The sequence below is a fragment of the Schistocerca gregaria genome, chromosome 11 (genome assembly GCF_023897955.1).
Source record: "Schistocerca gregaria isolate iqSchGreg1 chromosome 11, iqSchGreg1.2, whole genome shotgun sequence".
In the NCBI taxonomy this organism is placed as follows: domain Eukaryota; kingdom Metazoa; phylum Arthropoda; class Insecta; order Orthoptera; family Acrididae; genus Schistocerca; species Schistocerca gregaria.
In genome coordinates, this window is record NC_064930.1 from 4,976,176 (window position 1) to 4,996,431 (window position 20,256).

The 20,256-nt window shown below is 49.6% G+C and overlaps 14 non-coding genes across 14 annotated transcripts; all 14 read right to left on the reverse strand.

Annotated features, from left to right (window-relative positions):
• Positions 1-770: 770 nt before the first annotated feature.
• Positions 771-844, reverse strand: Trnaa-agc (transfer RNA alanine (anticodon AGC)). Its single transcript has one exon. It is a non-coding gene; the product is annotated as a tRNA-Ala (tRNA).
• Positions 845-2,241: 1,397 nt separating this feature from the next.
• Positions 2,242-2,315, reverse strand: Trnaa-agc (transfer RNA alanine (anticodon AGC)). The gene has a single exon. It is a non-coding gene; the product is annotated as a tRNA-Ala (tRNA).
• A 1,397-nt stretch (positions 2,316-3,712) lies between these two features.
• Trnaa-agc (transfer RNA alanine (anticodon AGC)) lies at positions 3,713-3,786 on the reverse strand. Its single transcript has one exon. It is a non-coding gene; the product is annotated as a tRNA-Ala (tRNA).
• A 1,386-nt stretch (positions 3,787-5,172) lies between these two features.
• On the reverse strand, positions 5,173-5,246 carry Trnaa-agc (transfer RNA alanine (anticodon AGC)). Its single transcript has one exon. It is a non-coding gene; the product is annotated as a tRNA-Ala (tRNA).
• Positions 5,247-6,632: 1,386 nt separating this feature from the next.
• Positions 6,633-6,710, reverse strand: Trnaa-agc (transfer RNA alanine (anticodon AGC)). Its single transcript has one exon. It is a non-coding gene; the product is annotated as a tRNA-Ala (tRNA).
• A 1,393-nt stretch (positions 6,711-8,103) lies between these two features.
• On the reverse strand, positions 8,104-8,177 carry Trnaa-agc (transfer RNA alanine (anticodon AGC)). The gene has a single exon. It is a non-coding gene; the product is annotated as a tRNA-Ala (tRNA).
• A 1,386-nt stretch (positions 8,178-9,563) lies between these two features.
• Positions 9,564-9,637, reverse strand: Trnaa-agc (transfer RNA alanine (anticodon AGC)). Its single transcript has one exon. It is a non-coding gene; the product is annotated as a tRNA-Ala (tRNA).
• Positions 9,638-11,034: 1,397 nt separating this feature from the next.
• Trnaa-agc (transfer RNA alanine (anticodon AGC)) lies at positions 11,035-11,108 on the reverse strand. The gene has a single exon. It is a non-coding gene; the product is annotated as a tRNA-Ala (tRNA).
• A 1,397-nt stretch (positions 11,109-12,505) lies between these two features.
• Trnaa-agc (transfer RNA alanine (anticodon AGC)) lies at positions 12,506-12,579 on the reverse strand. The gene has a single exon. It is a non-coding gene; the product is annotated as a tRNA-Ala (tRNA).
• A 1,397-nt stretch (positions 12,580-13,976) lies between these two features.
• Trnaa-agc (transfer RNA alanine (anticodon AGC)) lies at positions 13,977-14,050 on the reverse strand. The gene has a single exon. It is a non-coding gene; the product is annotated as a tRNA-Ala (tRNA).
• Positions 14,051-15,436: 1,386 nt separating this feature from the next.
• On the reverse strand, positions 15,437-15,510 carry Trnaa-agc (transfer RNA alanine (anticodon AGC)). The gene has a single exon. It is a non-coding gene; the product is annotated as a tRNA-Ala (tRNA).
• Positions 15,511-16,907: 1,397 nt separating this feature from the next.
• On the reverse strand, positions 16,908-16,981 carry Trnaa-agc (transfer RNA alanine (anticodon AGC)). Its single transcript has one exon. It is a non-coding gene; the product is annotated as a tRNA-Ala (tRNA).
• A 1,386-nt stretch (positions 16,982-18,367) lies between these two features.
• Positions 18,368-18,443, reverse strand: Trnaa-agc (transfer RNA alanine (anticodon AGC)). Its single transcript has one exon. It is a non-coding gene; the product is annotated as a tRNA-Ala (tRNA).
• Positions 18,444-19,842: 1,399 nt separating this feature from the next.
• Positions 19,843-19,916, reverse strand: Trnaa-agc (transfer RNA alanine (anticodon AGC)). Its single transcript has one exon. It is a non-coding gene; the product is annotated as a tRNA-Ala (tRNA).
• Between the last annotated feature and the right edge of the window lie 340 nt (positions 19,917-20,256).

Below are 20,256 nucleotides of genomic sequence, written 5' to 3' on the forward strand. Positions count from 1 at the left end.
TTCCAAGTAGTTTCGATGCTCTGGTATTACGAATGCAAATTCCGTCTGTTTTGAACGTCTTAAATTGAAAGGGCGGTCACAAATTGGTCCATTTCACTCCTTGTCCACAATCACACAGCACCTGAGGTAACAAGCACATCTCGAGCCCCATTGTGCTCTCCATTGTTCATGCCAACTCAGTGCCTCCCTCTTTGCTACTGTGTAAAACTCTTGTCGTCCAACTGCAAAACACTGGGACACAACAAGTTTCCGCGTCCCCATTGCACTGATCGTACTACGAAACGCTCCCCAAACTTGGCAATCACCCATGCAGATGACTTTTCCGACTTTACACGACGCTCACGCAACGCTCACGCTAGTGACAGCCTTATTTATAGTTCGACGTCGCGCCAAAGCGAATGAGCACATTTCGCCTACGGCTTAGGCCGCTCTTCTAGTGTGGCTGCTCTGTGTCTGCAGGCAGCGAGGGGCTGCAAGCTTCCTGTGTTCGCACCTATATCACCTGTGCTTCCTTGTCAGAGACAGACTATCGCAAAACATACAACTCACTCCATGAATTGATTGCTACGGCATCTGTTATCAGCAGTCACAACCAGCAACACCAGTAGCAGCCGACTGCACGCAAAGAATGGGAACGTGCAGTGGGATTTACGTGAAATCGGCGCAATTGTGGATGCTAATCGTTCGCTTGTATCTGCCTACACACCTCTGCCGGTTGGGAATTATTCCACTTGCATGGCAAGGTGCTCATGTAGGTGCGTTAAAAATTCTGGAGGCGCTGGGTATCGATCCCAGTACCTCTCGCACGCTAAGCGAGCGCTCTACCATCTGAGCTACGCCCACCCCCCCGATAACTAGTAGTGCTACATACAGTCATATCAACGTCACAGACCCTTGCACTCCCATTATTCCGCAGACAAACACTACTCTCTATGTATCAGTGAGGGTGTCTTTCAGGTTTCGTGCATTCTGTATCGAATCGTAGTTGGCCACAATGAAAGTGGCACGCATAACGTCGAAAATAGAGTTCAGACACCGCTCTGAGTAAGACGAACGTGTTGTCCACCTCTAGACTTCAATGACGTTAAGCCGTGATACCTAAGACAGATCTGCACTCGATGACACCACGATAACAGCCGGTCCCCACACTTACATCTTGCTCTCCTTATGACAGTATACATCGTATCAGTCTGTGACGCTGGTTTTGCAACTTCTTGCGTGCGTTTATGTTCGCCGCGACCAACACTTACCATGCACTGAACACAAAACATGGAGGAGCCGGGGCTTGAACCCGAGACCGTTCACACGCTAAGCGAACGATCTGCCAACTGAGCTACAGCTACACACACGACCAAGCCTGGCTATTCTCCATTCTTTGCGACTCTGATGTGCACGGACACGATGGTTGGTTGGTTTGTAGCGGCGAAGGTACCAGAATACAAAGGCGCGGACACGTTCATATACACAAGAGTTCCAAGTAGTTTCGATGCTCTGGTATTACGAATGCAAATTCCGTCTGTTTTGAACGTCTTAAATTGAAAGGGCGGTCACAAATTGGTCCATTTCACTCCTTGTCCACAATCACACAGCACCTGAGGTAACAAGCACATCTCGAGCCCCATTGTGCTCTCCATTGTTCATGCCAACTCAGTGCCTCGCTCTTTGCTACTGTGTAAAACTCTTGTCGTCCAACTGCAAAACACTGGGACACAACAAGTTTCCGCGTCCCCATTGCACTGATCGTACTACGAAACGCTCCCCAAACTTGGCAATCACCCATGCAGATGACTTTTCCGACTTTACACGACGCTCACGCAACGCTCACGCTAGTGACAGCCTTATTTATAGTTCGACGTCGCGCCAAAGCGAATGAGCACATTTCGCCTACGGCTTAGGCCGCTCTTCTAGTGTGGCTGCTCTGTGTCTGCAGGCAGCGAGGGGCTGCAAGCTTCCTGTGTTCGCACCTATATCACCTGTGCTTCCTTGTCAGAGACAGACTATCGCAAAACATACAACTCACTCCATGAATTGATTGCTACGGCATCTGTTATCAGCAGTCACAACCAGCAACACCAGTAGCAGCCGACTGCACGCAAAGAATGGGAACGTGCAGTGGGATTTACGTGAAATCGGCGCAATTGTGGATGCTAATCGTTCGCTTGTATCTGCCTACACACCTCTGCCGGTTGGGAATTATTCCACTTGCATGGCAAGGTGCTCATGTAGGTGCGTTAAAAATTCTGGAGGCGCTGGGTATCGATCCCAGTACCTCTCGCACGCTAAGCGAGCGCTCTACCATCTGAGCTACGCCCACCCCCCCGATAACTAGTAGTGCTACATACAGTCATATCAACGTCACAGACCCTTGCACTCCCATTATTCCGCAGACAAACACTACTCTCTATGTATCAGTGAGGGTGTCTTTCAGGTTTCGTGCATTCTGTATCGAATCGTAGTTGGCCACAATGAAAGTGGCACGCATAACGTCGAAAATAGAGTTCAGACACCGCTCTGAGTAAGACGAACGTGTTGTCCACCTCTAGACTTCAATGACGTTAAGCCGTGATACCTAAGACAGATCTGCACTCGATGACACCACGATAACAGCCGGTCCCCACACTTACATCTTGCTCTCCTTATGACAGTATACATCGTATCAGTCTGTGACGCTGGTTTTGCAACTTCTTGCGTGCGTTTATGTTCGCCGCGACCAACACTTACCATGCACTGAACACAAAACATGGAGGAGCCGGGGCTTGAACCCGAGACCGTTCACACGCTAAGCGAACGATCTGCCAACTGAGCTACAGCTACACACACGACCAAGCCTGGCTATTCTCCATTCTTTGCGACTCTGATGTGCACGGACACGATGGTTGGTTGGTTTGTAGCGGCGAAGGTACCAGAATACAAAGGCGCGGACACGTTCATATACACAAGAGTTCCAAGTAGTTTCGATGCTCTGGTATTACGAATGCAAATTCCGTCTGTTTTGAACGTCTTAAATTGAAAGGGCGGTCACAAATTGGTCCATTTCACTCCTTGTCCACAATCACACAGCACCTGAGGTAACAAGCACATCTCGAGCCCCATTGTGCTCTCCATTGTTCATGCCAACTCAGTGCCTCGCTCTTTGCTACTGTGTAAAACTCTTGTCGTCCAACTGCAAAACACTGGGACACAACAAGTTTCCGCGTCCCCATTGCACTGATCGTACTACGAAACGCTCCCCAAACTTGGCAATCACCCATGCAGATGACTTTTCCGACTTTACACGACGCTCACGCAACGCTCACGCTAGTGACAGCCTTATTTATAGTTCGACGTCGCGCCAAAGCGAATGAGCACATTTCGCCTACGGCTTAGGCCGCTCTTCTAGTGTGGCTGCTCTGTGTCTGCAGGCAGCGAGGGGCTTCAAGCTTCCTGTGTTCGCACCTATATCACCTGTGCTTCCTTGTCAGAGACAGACTATCGCAAAACATACAACTCACTCCATGAATTGATTGCTACGGCATCTGTTATCAGCAGTCACAACCAGCAACACCAGTAGCAGCCGACTGCACGCAAAGAATGGGACCGTGCAGAGGGATTTACGTGAAATCGGCGCAATTGTGGATGCTAATCGTTCGCTTGTATCTGCCTACACACCTCTGCCGGTTGGGAATTATTCCACTTGCATGGCAAGGTGCTCATGTAGGTGCGTTAAAAATTCTGGAGGCGCTGGGTATCGATCCCAGTACCTCTCGCACGCTAAGCGAGCGCTCTACCATCTGAGCTACGCCCACCCCCCCGATAACTAGTAGTGCTACATACAGTCATATCAACGTCACAGACCCTTGCACTCCCATTATTCCGCAGACAAACACTACTCTCTATGTATCAGTGAGGGTGTCTTTCAGGTTTCGTGCATTCTGTATCGAATCGTAGTTGGCCACAATGAAAGTGGCACGCATAACGTCGAAAATAGAGTTCAGACACCGCTCTGAGTAAGACGAACGTGTTGTCCACCTCTAGACTTCAATGACGTTAAGCCGTGATACCTAAGACAGATCTGCACTCGATGACACCACGATAACAGCCGGTCCCCACACTTACATCTTGCTCTCCTTATGACAGTATACATCGTATCAGTCTGTGACGCTGGTTTTGCAACTTCTTGCGTGCGTTTATGTTCGCCGCGACCAACACTTACCATGCACTGAACACAAAACATGGAGGAGCCGGGGCTTGAACCCGAGACCGTTCACACGCTAAGCGAACGATCTGCCAACTGAGCTACAGCTACACACACGACCAAGCCTGGCTATTCTCCATTCTTTGCGACTCTGATGTGCACGGACACGATGGTTGGTTGGTTTGTAGCGGCGAAGGTACCAGAATACAAAGGCGCGGACACGTTCATATACACAAGAGTTCCAAGTAGTTTCGATGCTCTGGTATTACGAATGCAAATTCCGTCTGTTTTGAACGTCTTAAATTGAAAGGGCGGTCACAAATTGGTCCATTTCACTCCTTGTCCACAATCACACAGCACCTGAGGTAACAAGCACATCTCGAGCCCCATTGTGCTCTCCATTGTTCATGCCAACTCAGTGCCTCGCTCTTTGCTACTGTGTAAAACTCTTGTCGTCCAACTGCAAAACACTGGGACACAACAAGTTTCCGCGTCCCCATTGCACTGATCGTACTACGAAACGCTCCCCAAACTTGGCAATCACCCATGCAGATGACTTTTCCGACTTTACACGACGCTCACGCTAGTGACAGCCTTATTTATAGTTCGACGTCGCGCCAAAGCGAATGAGCACATTTCGCCTACGGCTTAGGCCGCTCTTCTAGTGTGCCTGCTCTGTGTCTGCAGGCAGCGAGGGGCTGCAAGCTTCCTGTGTTCGCACCTATATCACCTGTGCTTCCTTGTCAGAGACAGACTATCGCAAAACATACAACTCACTCCATGAATTGATTGCTACGGCATCTGTTATCAGCAGTCACAACCAGCAACACCAGTAGCAGCCGACTGCACGCAAAGAATGGGAACGTGCAGTGGGATTTACGTGAAATCGGCGCAATTGTGGATGCTAATCGTTCGCTTGTATCTGCCTACACACCTCTGCCGGTTGGGAATTATTCCACTTGCATGGCAAGGTGCTCATGTAGGTGCGTTAAAAATTCTGGAGGCGCTGGGTATCGATCCCAGTACCTCTCGCACGCTAAGCGAGCGCTCTACCATCTGAGCTACGCCCACCCCCCCGATAACTAGTAGTGCTACATACAGTCATATCAACGTCACAGACCCTTGCACTCCCATTATTCCGCAGACAAACACTACTCTCTATGTATCAGTGAGGGTGTCTTTCAGGTTTCGTGCATTCTGTATCGAATCGTAGTTGGCCACAATGAAAGTGGCTCGCATAACGTCGAAAATAGAGTTCAGACACCGCTCTGAGTAAGACGAACGTGTTGTCCACCTCTAGACTTCAATGACGTTAAGCCGTGATACCTAAGACAGATCTGCACTCGATGACACCACGATAACAGCCGGTCCCCACACTTACATCTTGCTCTCCTTATGACAGTATACATCGTATCAGTCTGTGACGCTGGTTTTGCAACTTCTTGCGTGCGTTTATGTTCGCCGCGACCAACACTTACCATGCACTGAACACAAAACATGGAGGAGCCGGGGCTTGAACCCGAGACCGTTCACACGCTAAGCGAACGATCTGCCAACTGAGCTACAGCTACACACACGACCAAGCCTGGCTATTCTCCATTCTTTGCGACTCTGATGTGCACGGACACGATGGTTGGTTGGTTTGTAGCGGCGAAGGTACCAGAATACAAAGGCGCGGACACGTTCATATACACAAGAGTTCCAAGTAGTTTCGATGCTCTGGTATTACGAATGCAAATTCCGTCTGTTTTGAACGTCTTAAATTGAAAGGGCGGTCACAAATTGGTCCATTTCACTCCTTGTCCACAATCACACAGCACCTGAGGTAACAAGCACATCTCGAGCCCCATTGTGCTCTCCATTGTTCATGCCAACTCAGTGCCTCGCTCTTTGCTACTGTGTAAAACTCTTGTCGTCCAACTGCAAAACACTGGGACACAACAAGTTTCCGCGTCCCCATTGCACTGATCGTACTACGAAACGCTCCCTAAACTTGGCAATCACCCATGCAGATGACTTTTCCGACTTTACACGACGCTCACGCTAGTGACAGCCTTATTTATAGTTCGACGTCGCGCCAAAGCGAATGAGCACATTTCGCCTACGGCTTAGGCCGCTCTTCTAGTGTGGCTGCTCTGTGTCTGCAGGCAGCGAGGGGCTGCAAGCTTCCTGTGTTCGCACCTATATCACCTGTGCTTCCTTGTCAGAGACAGACTATCGCAAAACATACAACTCACTCCATGAATTGATTGCTACGGCATCTGTTATCAGCAGTCACAACCAGCAACACCAGGAGCAGCCGACTGCACGCAAAGAATGGGAACGTGCAGAGGGAATTACGTGAAATCGGCGCAATTGTGGATGCTAATCGTTCGCTTGTATCTGCCTACACACCTCTGCCGGTTGGGAATTATTCCACTTGCATGGCAAGGTGCTCATGTAGGTGCGTTAAAAATTCTGGAGGCGCTGGGTATCGATCCCAGTACCTCTCGCACGCTAAGCGAGCGCTCTACCATCTGAGCTACGCCCACACTCCCGATAACTAGTAGTGCTACATACAGTCATATCAACGTCACAGACCCTTGCACTCCCATTATTCCGCAGACAAACACTACTCTCTATGTATCAGTGAGGGTGTCTTTCAGGTTTCGTGCATTCTGTATCGAATCGTAGTTGGCCACAATGAAAGTGGCACGCATAACGTCGAAAATAGAGTTCAGACACCGCTCTGAGTAAGACGAACGTGTTGTCCACCTCTAGACTTCAATGACGTTAAGCCGTGATACCTAAGACAGATCTGCACTCGATGACACCACGATAACAGCCGGTCCCCACACTTACATCTTGCTCTCCTTATGACAGTATACATCGTATCAGTCTGTGACGCTGGTTTTGCAACTTCTTGCGTGCGTTTATGTTCGCCGCGACCAACACTTACCATGCACTGAACACAAAACATGGAGGAGCCGGGGCTTGAACCCGAGACCGTTCACACGCTAAGCGAACGATCTGCCAACTGAGCTACAGCTACACACACGACCAAGCCTGGCTATTCTCCATTCTTTGCGACTCTGATGTGCACGGACACGATGGTTGGTTGGTTTGTAGCGGCGAAGGTACCAGAATACAAAGGCGCGGACACGTTCATATACACAAGAGTTCCAAGTAGTTTCGATGCTCTGGTATTACGAATGCAAATTCCGTCTGTTTTGAACGTCTTAAATTGAAAGGGCGGTCACAAATTGGTCCATTTCACTCCTTGTCCACAATCACACAGCACCTGAGGTAACAAGCACATCTCGAGCCCCATTGTGCTCTCCATTGTTCATGCCAACTCAGTGCCTCGCTCTTTGCTACTGTGTAAAACTCTTGTCGTCCAACTGCAAAACACTGGGACACAACAAGTTTCCGCGTCCCCATTGCACTGATCGTACTACGAAACGCTCCCCAAACTTGGCAATCACCCATGCAGATGACTTTTCCGACTTTACACGACGCTCACGCAACGCTCACGCTACTGACAGCCTTATTTATAGTTCGACGTCGCGCCAAAGCGAATGAGCACATTTCGCCTACGGCTTAGGCCGCTCTTCTAGTGTGGCTGCTCTGTGTCTGCAGGCAGCGAGGGGCTGCAAGCTTCCTGTGTTCGCACCTATATCACCTGTGCTTCCTTGTCAGAGACAGACTATCGCAAAACATACAACTCACGCCATGAATTGATTGCTACGGCATCTGTTATCAGCAGTCACAACCAGCAACACCAGTAGCAGCCGACTGCACGCAAAGAATGGGAACGTGCAGTGGGATTTACGTGAAATCGGCGCAATTGTGGATGCTAATCGTTCGCTTGTATCTGCCTACACACCTCTGCCGGTTGGGAATTATTCCACTTGCATGGCAAGGTGCTCATGTAGGTGCGTTAAAAATTCTGGAGGCGCTGGGTATCGATCCCAGTACCTCTCGCACGCTAAGCGAGCGCTCTACCATCTGAGCTACGCCCACCCCCCCGATAACTAGTAGTGCTACATACAGTCATATCAACGTCACAGACCCTTGCACTCCCATTATTCCGCAGACAAACACTACTCTCTATGTATCAGTGAGGGTGTCTTTCAGGTTTCGTGCATTCTGTATCGAATCGTAGTTGGCCACAATGAAAGTGGCACGCATAACGTCGAAAATAGAGTTCAGACACCGCTCTGAGTAAGACGAACGTGTTGTCCACCTCTAGACTTCAATGACGTTAAGCCGTGATACCTAAGACAGATCTGCACTCGATGACACCACGATAACAGCCGGTCCCCACACTTACATCTTGCTCTCCTTATGACAGTATACATCGTATCAGTCTGTGACGCTGGTTTTGCAACTTCTTGCGTGCGTTTATGTTCGCCGCGACCAACACTTACCATGCACTGAACACAAAACATGGAGGAGCCGGGGCTTGAACCCGAGACCGTTCACACGCTAAGCGAACGATCTGCCAACTGAGCTACAGCTACACACACGACCAAGCCTGGCTATTCTCCATTCTTTGCGACTCTGATGTGCACGGACACGATGGTTGGTTGGTTTGTAGCGGCGAAGGTACCAGAATACAAAGGCGCGGACACGTTCATATACACAAGAGTTCCAAGTAGTTTCGATGCTCTGGTATTACGAATGCAAATTCCGTCTGTTTTGAACGTCTTAAATTGAAAGGGCGGTCACAAATTGGTCCATTTCACTCCTTGTCCACAATCACACAGCACCTGAGGTAACAAGCACATCTCGAGCCCCATTGTGCTCTCCATTGTTCATGCCAACTCAGTGCCTCGCTCTTTGCTACTGTGTAAAACTCTTGTCGTCCAACTGCAAAACACTGGGACACAACAAGTTTCCGCGTCCCCATTGCACTGATCGTACTACGAAACGCTCCCCAAACTTGGCAATCACCCATGCAGATGACTTTTCCGACTTTACACGACGCTCACGCTAGTGACAGCCTTATTTATAGTTCGACGTCGCGCCAAAGCGAATGAGCACATTTCGCCTACGGCTTAGGCCGCTCTTCTAGTGTGGCTGCTCTGTGTCTACAGGCAGCGAGGGGCTGCAAGCTTCCTGTGTTCGCACCTATATCACCTGTGCTTCCTTGTCAGAGACAGACTATCGCAAAACATACAACTCACGCCATGAATTGATTGCTACGGCATCTGTTATCAGCAGTCACAACCAGCAACACCAGTAGCAGCCGACTGCACGCAAAGAATGGGAACGTGCAGTGGGATTTACGTGAAATCGGCGCAATTGTGGATCCTAATCGTTCGCTTGTATCTGCCTACACACCTCTGCCGGTTGGGAATTATTCCACTTGCATGGCAAGGTGCTCATGTAGGTGCGTTAAAAATTCTGGAGGCGCTGGGTATCGATCCCAGTACCTCTCGCACGCTAAGCGAGCGCTCTACCATCTGAGCTACGCCCACCCCCCCGATAACTAGTAGTGCTACATACAGTCATATCAACGTCACAGACCCTTGCACTCCCATTATTCCGCAGACAAACACTACTCTCTATGTATCAGTGAGGGTGTCTTTCAGGTTTCGTGCATTCTGTATCGAATCGTAGTTGGCCACAATGAAAGTGGCACGCATAACGTCGAAAATAGAGTTCAGACACCGCTCTGAGTAAGACGAACGTGTTGTCCACCTCTAGACTTCAATGACGTTAAGCCGTGATACCTAAGACAGATCTGCACTCGATGACACCACGATAACAGCCGGTCCCCACACTTACATCTTGCTCTCCTTATGACAGTATACATCGTATCAGTCTGTGACGCTGGTTTTGCAACTTCTTGCGTGCGTTTATGTTCGCCGCGACCAACACTTACCATGCACTGAACACAAAACATGGAGGAGCCGGGGCTTGAACCCGAGACCGTTCACACGCTAAGCGAACGATCTGCCAACTGAGCTACAGCTACACACACGACCAAGCCTGGCTATTCTCCATTCTTTGCGACTCTGATGTGCACGGACACGATGGTTGGTTGGTTTGTAGCGGCGAAGGTACCAGAATACAAAGGCGCGGACACGTTCATATACACAAGAGTTCCAAGTAGTTTCGATGCTCTGGTATTACGAATGCAAATTCCGTCTGTTTTGAACGTCTTAAATTGAAAGGGCGGTCACAAATTGGTCCATTTCACTCCTTGTCCACAATCACACAGCACCTGAGGTAACAAGCACATCTCGAGCCCCATTGTGCTCTCCATTGTTCATGCCAACTCAGTGCCTCGCTCTTTGCTACTGTGTAAAACTCTTGTCGTCCAACTGCAAAACACTGGGACACAACAAGTTTCCGCGTCCCCATTGCACTGATCGTACTACGAAACGCTCCCCAAACTTGGCAATCACCCATGCAGATGACTTTTCCGACTTTACACGACGCTCACGCAACGCTCACGCTAGTGACAGCCTTATTTATAGTTCGACGTCGCGCCAAAGCGAATGAGCACATTTCGCCTACGGCTTAGGCCGCTCTTCTAGTGTGGCTGCTCTGTGTCTGTAGGCAGCGAGGGGCTGCAAGCTTCCTGTGTTCGCACCTATATCACCTGTGCTTCCTTGTCAGAGACAGACTATCGCAAAACATACAACTCACTCCATGAATTGATTGCTACGGCATCTGTTATCAGCAGTCACAACCAGCAACACCAGTAGCAGCCGACTGCACGCAAAGAATGGGAACGTGCAGTGGGATTTACGTGAAATCGGCGCAATTGTGGATGCTAATCGTTCGCTTGTATCTGCCTACACACCTCTGCCGGTTGGGAATTATTCCACTTGCATGGCAAGGTGCTCATGTAGGTGCGTTAAAAATTCTGGAGGCGCTGGGTATCGATCCCAGTACCTCTCGCACGCTAAGCGAGCGCTCTACCATCTGAGCTACGCCCACCCCCCCGATAACTAGTAGTGCTACATACAGTCATATCAACGTCACAGACCCTTGCACTCCCATTATTCCGCAGACAAACACTACTCTCTATGTATCAGTGAGGGTGTCTTTCAGGTTTCGTGCATTCTGTATCGAATCGTAGTTGGCCACAATGAAAGTGGCACGCATAACGTCGAAAATAGAGTTCAGACACCGCTCTGAGTAAGACGAACGTGTTGTCCACCTCTAGACTTCAATGACGTTAAGCCGTGATACCTAAGACAGATCTGCACTCGATGACACCATGATAACAGCCGGTCCCCACACTTACATCTTGCTCTCCTTATGACAGTATACATCGTATCAGTCTGTGACGCTGGTTTTGCAACTTCTTGCGTGCGTTTATGTTCGCCGCGACCAACACTTACCATGCACTGAACACAAAACATGGAGGAGCCGGGGCTTGAACCCGAGACCGTTCACACGCTAAGCGAACGATCTGCCAACTGAGCTACAGCTACACACACGACCAAGCCTGGCTATTCTCCATTCTTTGCGACTCTGATGTGCACGGACACGATGGTTGGTTGGTTTGTAGCGGCGAAGGTACCAGAATACAAAGGCGCGGACACGTTCATATACACAAGAGTTCCAAGTAGTTTCGATGCTCTGGTATTACGAATGCAAATTCCGTCTGTTTTGAACGTCTTAAATTGAAAGGGCGGTCACAAATTGGTCCATTTCACTCCTTGTCCACAATCACACAGCACCTGAGGTAACAAGCACATCTCGAGCCCCATTGTGCTCTCCATTGTTCATGCCAACTCAGTGCCTCGCTCTTTGCTACTGTGTAAAACTCTTGTCGTCCAACTGCAAAACACTGGGACACAACAAGTTTCCGCGTCCCCATTGCACTGATCGTACTACGAAACGCTCCCCAAACTTGGCAATCACCCATGCAGATGACTTTTCCGACTTTACACGACGCTCACGCAACGCTCACGCTAGTGACAGCCTTATTTATAGTTCGACGTCGCGCCAAAGCGAATGAGCACATTTCGCCTACGGCTTAGGCCGCTCTTCTAGTGTGGCTGCTCTGTGTCTGTAGGCAGCGAGGGGCTGCAAGCTTCCTGTGTTCGCACCTATATCACCTGTGCTTCCTTGTCAGAGACAGACTATCGCAAAACATACAACTCACTCCATGAATTGATTGCTACGGCATCTGTTATCAGCAGTCACAACCAGCAACACCAGTAGCAGCCGACTGCACGCAAAGAATGGGAACGTGCAGTGGGATTTACGTGAAATCGGCGCAATTGTGGATGCTAATCGTTCGCTTGTATCTGCCTACACACCTCTGCCGGTTGGGAATTATTCCACTTGCATGGCAAGGTGCTCATGTAGGTGCGTTAAAAATTCTGGAGGCGCTGGGTATCGATCCCAGTACCTCTCGCACGCTAAGCGAGCGCTCTACCATCTGAGCTACGCCCACCCCCCCGATAACTAGTAGTGCTACATACAGTCATATCAACGTCACAGACCCTTGCACTCCCATTATTCCGCAGACAAACACTACTCTCTATGTATCAGTGAGGGTGTCTTTCAGGTTTCGTGCATTCTGTATCGAATCGTAGTTGGCCACAATGAAAGTGGCACGCATAACGTCGAAAATAGAGTTCAGACACCGCTCTGAGTAAGACGAACGTGTTGTCCACCTCTAGACTTCAATGACGTTAAGCCGTGATACCTAAGACAGATCTGCACTCGATGACACCATGATAACAGCCGGTCCCCACACTTACATCTTGCTCTCCTTATGACAGTATACATCGTATCAGTCTGTGACGCTGGTTTTGCAACTTCTTGCGTGCGTTTATGTTCGCCGCGACCAACACTTACCATGCACTGAACACAAAACATGGAGGAGCCGGGGCTTGAACCCGAGACCGTTCACACGCTAAGCGAACGATCTGCCAACTGAGCTACAGCTACACACACGACCAAGCCTGGCTATTCTCCATTCTTTGCGACTCTGATGTGCACGGACACGATGGTTGGTTGGTTTGTAGCGGCGAAGGTACCAGAATACAAAGGCGCGGACACGTTCATATACACAAGAGTTCCAAGTAGTTTCGATGCTCTGGTATTACGAATGCAAATTCCGTCTGTTTTGAACGTCTTAAATTGAAAGGGCGGTCACAAATTGGTCCATTTCACTCCTTGTCCACAATCACACAGCACCTGAGGTAACAAGCACATCTCGAGCCCCATTGTGCTCTCCATTGTTCATGCCAACTCAGTGCCTCGCTCTTTGCTACTGTGTAAAACTCTTGTCGTCCAACTGCAAAACACTGGGACACAACAAGTTTCCGCGTCCCCATTGCACTGATCGTACTACGAAACGCTCCCCAAACTTGGCAATCACCCATGCAGATGACTTTTCCGACTTTACACGACGCTCACGCAACGCTCACGCTAGTGACAGCCTTATTTATAGTTCGACGTCGCGCCAAAGCGAATGAGCACATTTCGCCTACGGCTTAGGCCGCTCTTCTAGTGTGGCTGCTCTGTGTCTGTAGGCAGCGAGGGGCTGCAAGCTTCCTGTGTTCGCACCTATATCACCTGTGCTTCCTTGTCAGAGACAGACTATCGCAAAACATACAACTCACTCCATGAATTGATTGCTACGGCATCTGTTATCAGCAGTCACAACCAGCAACACCAGTAGCAGCCGACTGCACGCAAAGAATGGGAACGTGCAGTGGGATTTACGTGAAATCGGCGCAATTGTGGATGCTAATCGTTCGCTTGTATCTGCCTACACACCTCTGCCGGTTGGGAATTATTCCACTTGCATGGCAAGGTGCTCATGTAGGTGCGTTAAAAATTCTGGAGGCGCTGGGTATCGATCCCAGTACCTCTCGCACGCTAAGCGAGCGCTCTACCATCTGAGCTACGCCCACCCCCCCGATAACTAGTAGTGCTACATACAGTCATATCAACGTCACAGACCCTTGCACTCCCATTATTCCGCAGACAAACACTACTCTCTATGTATCAGTGAGGGTGTCTTTCAGGTTTCGTGCATTCTGTATCGAATCGTAGTTGGCCACAATGAAAGTGGCACGCATAACGTCGAAAATAGAGTTCAGACACCGCTCTGAGTAAGACGAACGTGTTGTCCACCTCTAGACTTCAATGACGTTAAGCCGTGATACCTAAGACAGATCTGCACTCGATGACACCATGATAACAGCCGGTCCCCACACTTACATCTTGCTCTCCTTATGACAGTATACATCGTATCAGTCTGTGACGCTGGTTTTGCAACTTCTTGCGTGCGTTTATGTTCGCCGCGACCAACACTTACCATGCACTGAACACAAAACATGGAGGAGCCGGGGCTTGAACCCGAGACCGTTCACACGCTAAGCGAACGATCTGCCAACTGAGCTACAGCTACACACACGACCAAGCCTGGCTATTCTCCATTCTTTGCGACTCTGATGTGCACGGACACGATGGTTGGTTGGTTTGTAGCGGCGAAGGTACCAGAATACAAAGGCGCGGACACGTTCATATACACAAGAGTTCCAAGTAGTTTCGATGCTCTGGTATTACGAATGCAAATTCCGTCTGTTTTGAACGTCTTAAATTGAAAGGGCGGTCACAAATTGGTCCATTTCACTCCTTGTCCACAATCACACAGCACCTGAGGTAACAAGCACATCTCGAGCCCCATTGTGCTCTCCATTGTTCATGCCAACTCAGTGCCTCGCTCTTTGCTACTGTGTAAAACTCTTGTCGTCCAACTGCAAAACACTGGGACACAACAAGTTTCCGCGTCCCCATTGCACTGATCGTACTACGAAACGCTCCCCAAACTTGGCAATCACCCATGCAGATGACTTTTCCGACTTTACACGACGCTCACGCTAGTGACAGCCTTATTTATAGTTCGACGTCGCGCCAAAGCGAATGAGCACATTTCGCCTACGGCTTAGGCCGCTCTTCTAGTGTGGCTGCTCTGTGTCTGCAGGCAGCGAGGGGCTGCAAGCTTCCTGTGTTCGCACCTATATCACCTGTGCTTCCTTGTCAGAGACAGACTATCGCAAAACATACAACTCACTCCATGAATTGATTGCTACGGCATCTGTTATCAGCAGTCACAACCAGCAACACCAGTAGCAGCCGACTGCACGCAAAGAATGGGAACGTGCAGAGGGATTTACGTGAAATCGGCGCAATTGTGGATGCTAATCGTTCGCTTGTATCTGCCTACACACCTCTGCCGGTTGGGAATTATTCCACTTGCATGGCAAGGTGCTCATGTAGGTGCGTTAAAAATTCTGGAGGCGCTGGGTATCGATCCCAGTACCTCTCGCACGCTAAGCGAGCGCTCTACCATCTGAGCTACGCCCACCCCCCCGATAACTAGTAGTGCTACATACAGTCATATCAACGTCACAGACCCTTGCACTCCCATTATTCCGCAGACAAACACTACTCTCTATGTATCAGTGAGGGTGTCTTTCAGGTTTCGTGCATTCTGTATCGAATCGTAGTTGGCCACAATGAAAGTGGCACGCATAACGTCGAAAATAGAGTTCAGACACCGCTCTGAGTAAGACGAACGTGTTGTCCACCTCTAGACTTCAATGACGTTAAGCCGTGATACCTAAGACAGATCTGCACTCGATGACACCACGATAACAGCCGGTCCCCACACTTACATCTTGCTCTCCTTATGACAGTATACATCGTATCAGTCTGTGACGCTGGTTTTGCAACTTCTTGCGTGCGTTTATGTTCGCCGCGACCAACACTTACCATGCACTGAACACAAAACATGGAGGAGCCGGGGCTTGAACCCGAGACCGTTCACACGCTAAGCGAACGATCTGCCAACTGAGCTACAGCTACACACACGACCAAGCCTGGCTATTCTCCATTCTTTGCGACTCTGATGTGCACGGACACGATGGTTGGTTGGTTTGTAGCGGCGAAGGTACCAGAATACAAAGGCGCGGACACGTTCATATACACAAGAGTTCCAAGTAGTTTCGATGCTCTGGTATTACGAATGCAAATTCCGTCTGTTTTGAACGTCTTAAATTGAAAGGGCGGTCACAAATTGGTCCATTTCACTCCTTGTCCACAATCACACAGCACCTGAGGTAACAAGCACATCTCGAGCCCCATTGTGCTCTCCATTGTTCATGCCAACTCAGTGCCTCGCTCTTTGCTACTGTGTAAAACTCTTGTCGTCCAACTGCAAAACACTGGGACACAACAAGTTTCCGCGTCCCCATTGCACTGATCGTACTACGAAATGCTCCCCAAACTTGGCAATCACCCATGCAGATGACTTTTCCGACTTTACACGACGCTCACGCAACGCTCACGCTAGTGACAGCCTTATTTATAGTTCGACGTCGCGCCAAAGCGAATGAGCACATTTCGCCTACGGCTTAGGCCGCTCTTCTAGTGTGGCTGCTCTGTGTCTACAGGCAGCGAGGGGCTGCAAGCTTCCTGTGTTCGCACCTATATCACCTGTGCTTCCTTGTCAGAGACAGACTATCGCAAAACATACAACTCACGCCATGAATTGATTGCTACGGCATCTGTTATCAGCAGTCACAACCAGCAACACCAGTAGCAGCCGACTGCACGCAAAGAATGGGAACGTGCAGTGGGATTTACGTGAAACCGGCGCAATTGTGGATGCTAATCGTTCGCTTGTATCTGCCTACACACCTCTGCCGGTTGGGAATTATTCCACTTGCATGGCAAGGTGCTCATGTAGGTGCGTTAAAAATTCTGGAGGCGCTGGGTATCGATCCCAGTACCTCTCGCACGCTAAGCGAGCGCTCTACCATCTGAGCTACGCCCACCCCCCCGATAACTAGTAGTGCTACATACAGTCATATCAACGTCACAGACCCTTGCACTCCCATTATTCCGCAGACAAACACTACTCTCTATGTATCAGTGAGGGTGTCTTTCAGGTTTCGTGCATTCTGTATCGAATCGTAGTTGGCCACAATGAAAGTGGCACGCATAACGTCGAAAATAGAGTTCAGACACCGCTCTGAGTAAGACGAACGTGTTGTCCACCTCTAGACTTCAATGACGTTAAGCCGTGATACCTAAGACAGATCTGCACTCGATGACACCACGATAACAGCCGGTCCCCACACTTACATCTTGCTCTCCTTATGACAGTATACATCGTATCAGTCTGTGACGCTGGTTTTGCAACTTCTTGCGTGCGTTTATGTTCGCCGCGACCAACACTTACCATGCACTGAACACAAAACATGGAGGAGCCGGGGCTTGAACCCGAGACCGTTCACACGCTAAGCGAACGATCTGCCAACTGAGCTACAGCTACACACACGACCAAGCCTGGCTATTCTCCATTCTTTGCGACTCTGATGTGCACGGACACGATGGTTGGTTGGTTTGTAGCGGCGAAGGTACCAGAATACAAAGGCGCGGACACGTTCATATACACAAGAGTTCCAAGTAGTTTCGATGCTCTGGTATTACGAATGCAAATTCCGTCTGTTTTGAACGTCTTAAATTGAAAGGGCGGTCACAAATTGGTCCATTTCACTCCTTGTCCACAATCACACAGCACCTGAGGTAACAAGCACATCTCGAGCCCCATTGTGCTCTCCATTGTTCATGCCAACTCAGTGCCTCGCTCTTTGCTACTGTGTAAAACTCTTGTCGTCCAACTGCAAAACACTGGGACACAACAACTTTCCGCGTCCCCATTGCACTGATCGTACTACGAAACGCTCCCCAAACTTGGCAATCACCCATGCAGATGACTTTTCCGACTTTACACGACGCTCACGCTAGTGACAGCCTTATTTATAGTTCGACGTCGCGCCAAAGCGAATGAGCACATTTCGCCTACGGCTTAGGCCGCTCTTCTAGTGTGGCTGCTCTGTGTCTGCAGGCAGCGAGGGGCTGCAAGCTTCCTGTGTTCGCACCTATATCACCTGTGCTTCCTTGTCAGAGACAGACTATCGCAAAACATACAACTCACTCCATGAATTGATTGCTACGGCATCTGTTATCAGCAGTCACAACCAGCAACACCAGTAGCAGCCGACTGCACGCAAAGAATGGGAACGTGCAGAGGGATTTACGTGAAATCGGCGCAATTGTGGATGCTAATCGTTCGCTTGTATCTGCCTACACACCTCTGCCGGTTGGGAATTATTCCACTTGCATGGCAAGGTGCTCATGTAGGTGCGTTAAAAATTCTGGAGGCGCTGGGTATCGATCCCAGTACCTCTCGCACGCTAAGCGAGCGCTCTACCATCTGAGCTACGCACACCCCCCCCCCCGATAACTAGTAGTGCTACATACAGTCATATCAACGTCACAGACCCTTGCACTCCCATTATTCCGCAGACAAACACTACTCTCTATGTATCAGTGAGGGTGTCTTTCAGGTTTCGTGCATTCTGTATCGAATCGTAGTTGGCCACAATGAAAGTGGCACGCATAACGTCGAAAATAGAGTTCAGACACCGCTCTGAGTAAGACGAACGTGTTGTCCACCTCTAGACTTCAATGACGTTAAGCCGTGATACCTAAGACAGATCTGCACTCGATGACACCACGATAACAGCCGGTCCCCACACTTACATCTTGCTCTCCTTATGACAGTATACATCGTATCAGTCTGTGACGCTGGTTTTGCAACTTCTTGCGTGCGTTTATGTTCGCCGCGACCAACACTTACCATGCACTGAACACAAAACATGGAGGAGCCGGGGCTTGAACCCGAGACCGTTCACACGCTAAGCGAACGATCTGCCAACTGAGCTACAGCTACACACACGACCAAGCCTGGCTATTCTCCATTCTTTGCGACTCTGATGTGCACGGACACGATGGTTGGTTGGTTTGTAGCGGCGAAGGTACCAGAATACAAAGGCGCGGACACGTTCATATACACAAGAGTTCCAAGTAGTTTCGATGCTCTGGTATTACGAATGCAAATTCCGTCTGTTTTGAACGTCTTAAATTGAAAGGGCGGTCACAAATTGGTCCATTTCACTCCTTGTCCACAATCACACAGCACCTGAGGTAACAAGCACATCTCGAGCCCCATTGTGCTCTCCATTGTTCATGCCAACTCAGTGCCTCGCTCTTTGCTACTGTGTAAAACTCTTGTCGTCCAACTGCAAAACACTGGGACACAACAAGTTTCCGCGTCCCCATTGCACTGATCGTACTACGAAACGCTCCCCAAACTTGGCAATCACCCATGCAGATGACTTTTCCGACTTTACACGACGCTCACGCAACGCTCACGCTAGTGACAGCCTTATTTATAGTTCGACGTCGCGCCAAAGCGAATGATCACATTTCGCCTACGGCTTAGGCCGCTCTTCTAGTGTGGCTGCTCTGTGTCTGCAGGCAGCGAGGGGCTGCAAGCTTCCTGTGTTCGCACCTATATCACCTGTGCTTCCTTGTCAGAGACAGACTATCGCAAAACATACAACTCACTCCATGAATTGATTGCTACGGCATCTGTTATCAGCAGTCACAACCAGCAACACCAGTAGCAGCCGACTGCACGCAAAGAATGGGAACGTGCAGTGGGATTTACGTGAAATCGGCGCAATTGTGGATGCTAATCGTTCGCTTGTATCTGCCTACACACCTCTGCCGGTTGGGAATTATTCCACTTGCATGGCAAGGTGCTCATGTAGGTGCGTTAAAAATTCTGGAGGCGCTGGGTATCGATCCCAGTACCTCTCGCACGCTAAGCGAGCGCTCTACCATCTGAGCTACGCCCACCACCCCGATAACTAGTAGTGCTACATACAGTCATATCAACGTCACAGACCCTTGCACTCCCATTATTCCGCAGACAAACACTACTCTCTATGTATCAGTGAGGGTGTCTTTCAGGTTTCGTGCATTCTGTATCGAATCGTAGTTGGCCACAATGAAAGTGGCACGCATAACGTCGAAAATAGAGTTCAGACACCGCTCTGAGTAAGACGAACGTGTTGTCCACCTCTAGACTTCAATGACGTTAAGCCGTGATACCTAAGACAGATCTGCACTCGATGACACCACGATAACAGCCGGTCCCCACACTTACATCTTGCTCTCCTTATGACAGTATACATCGT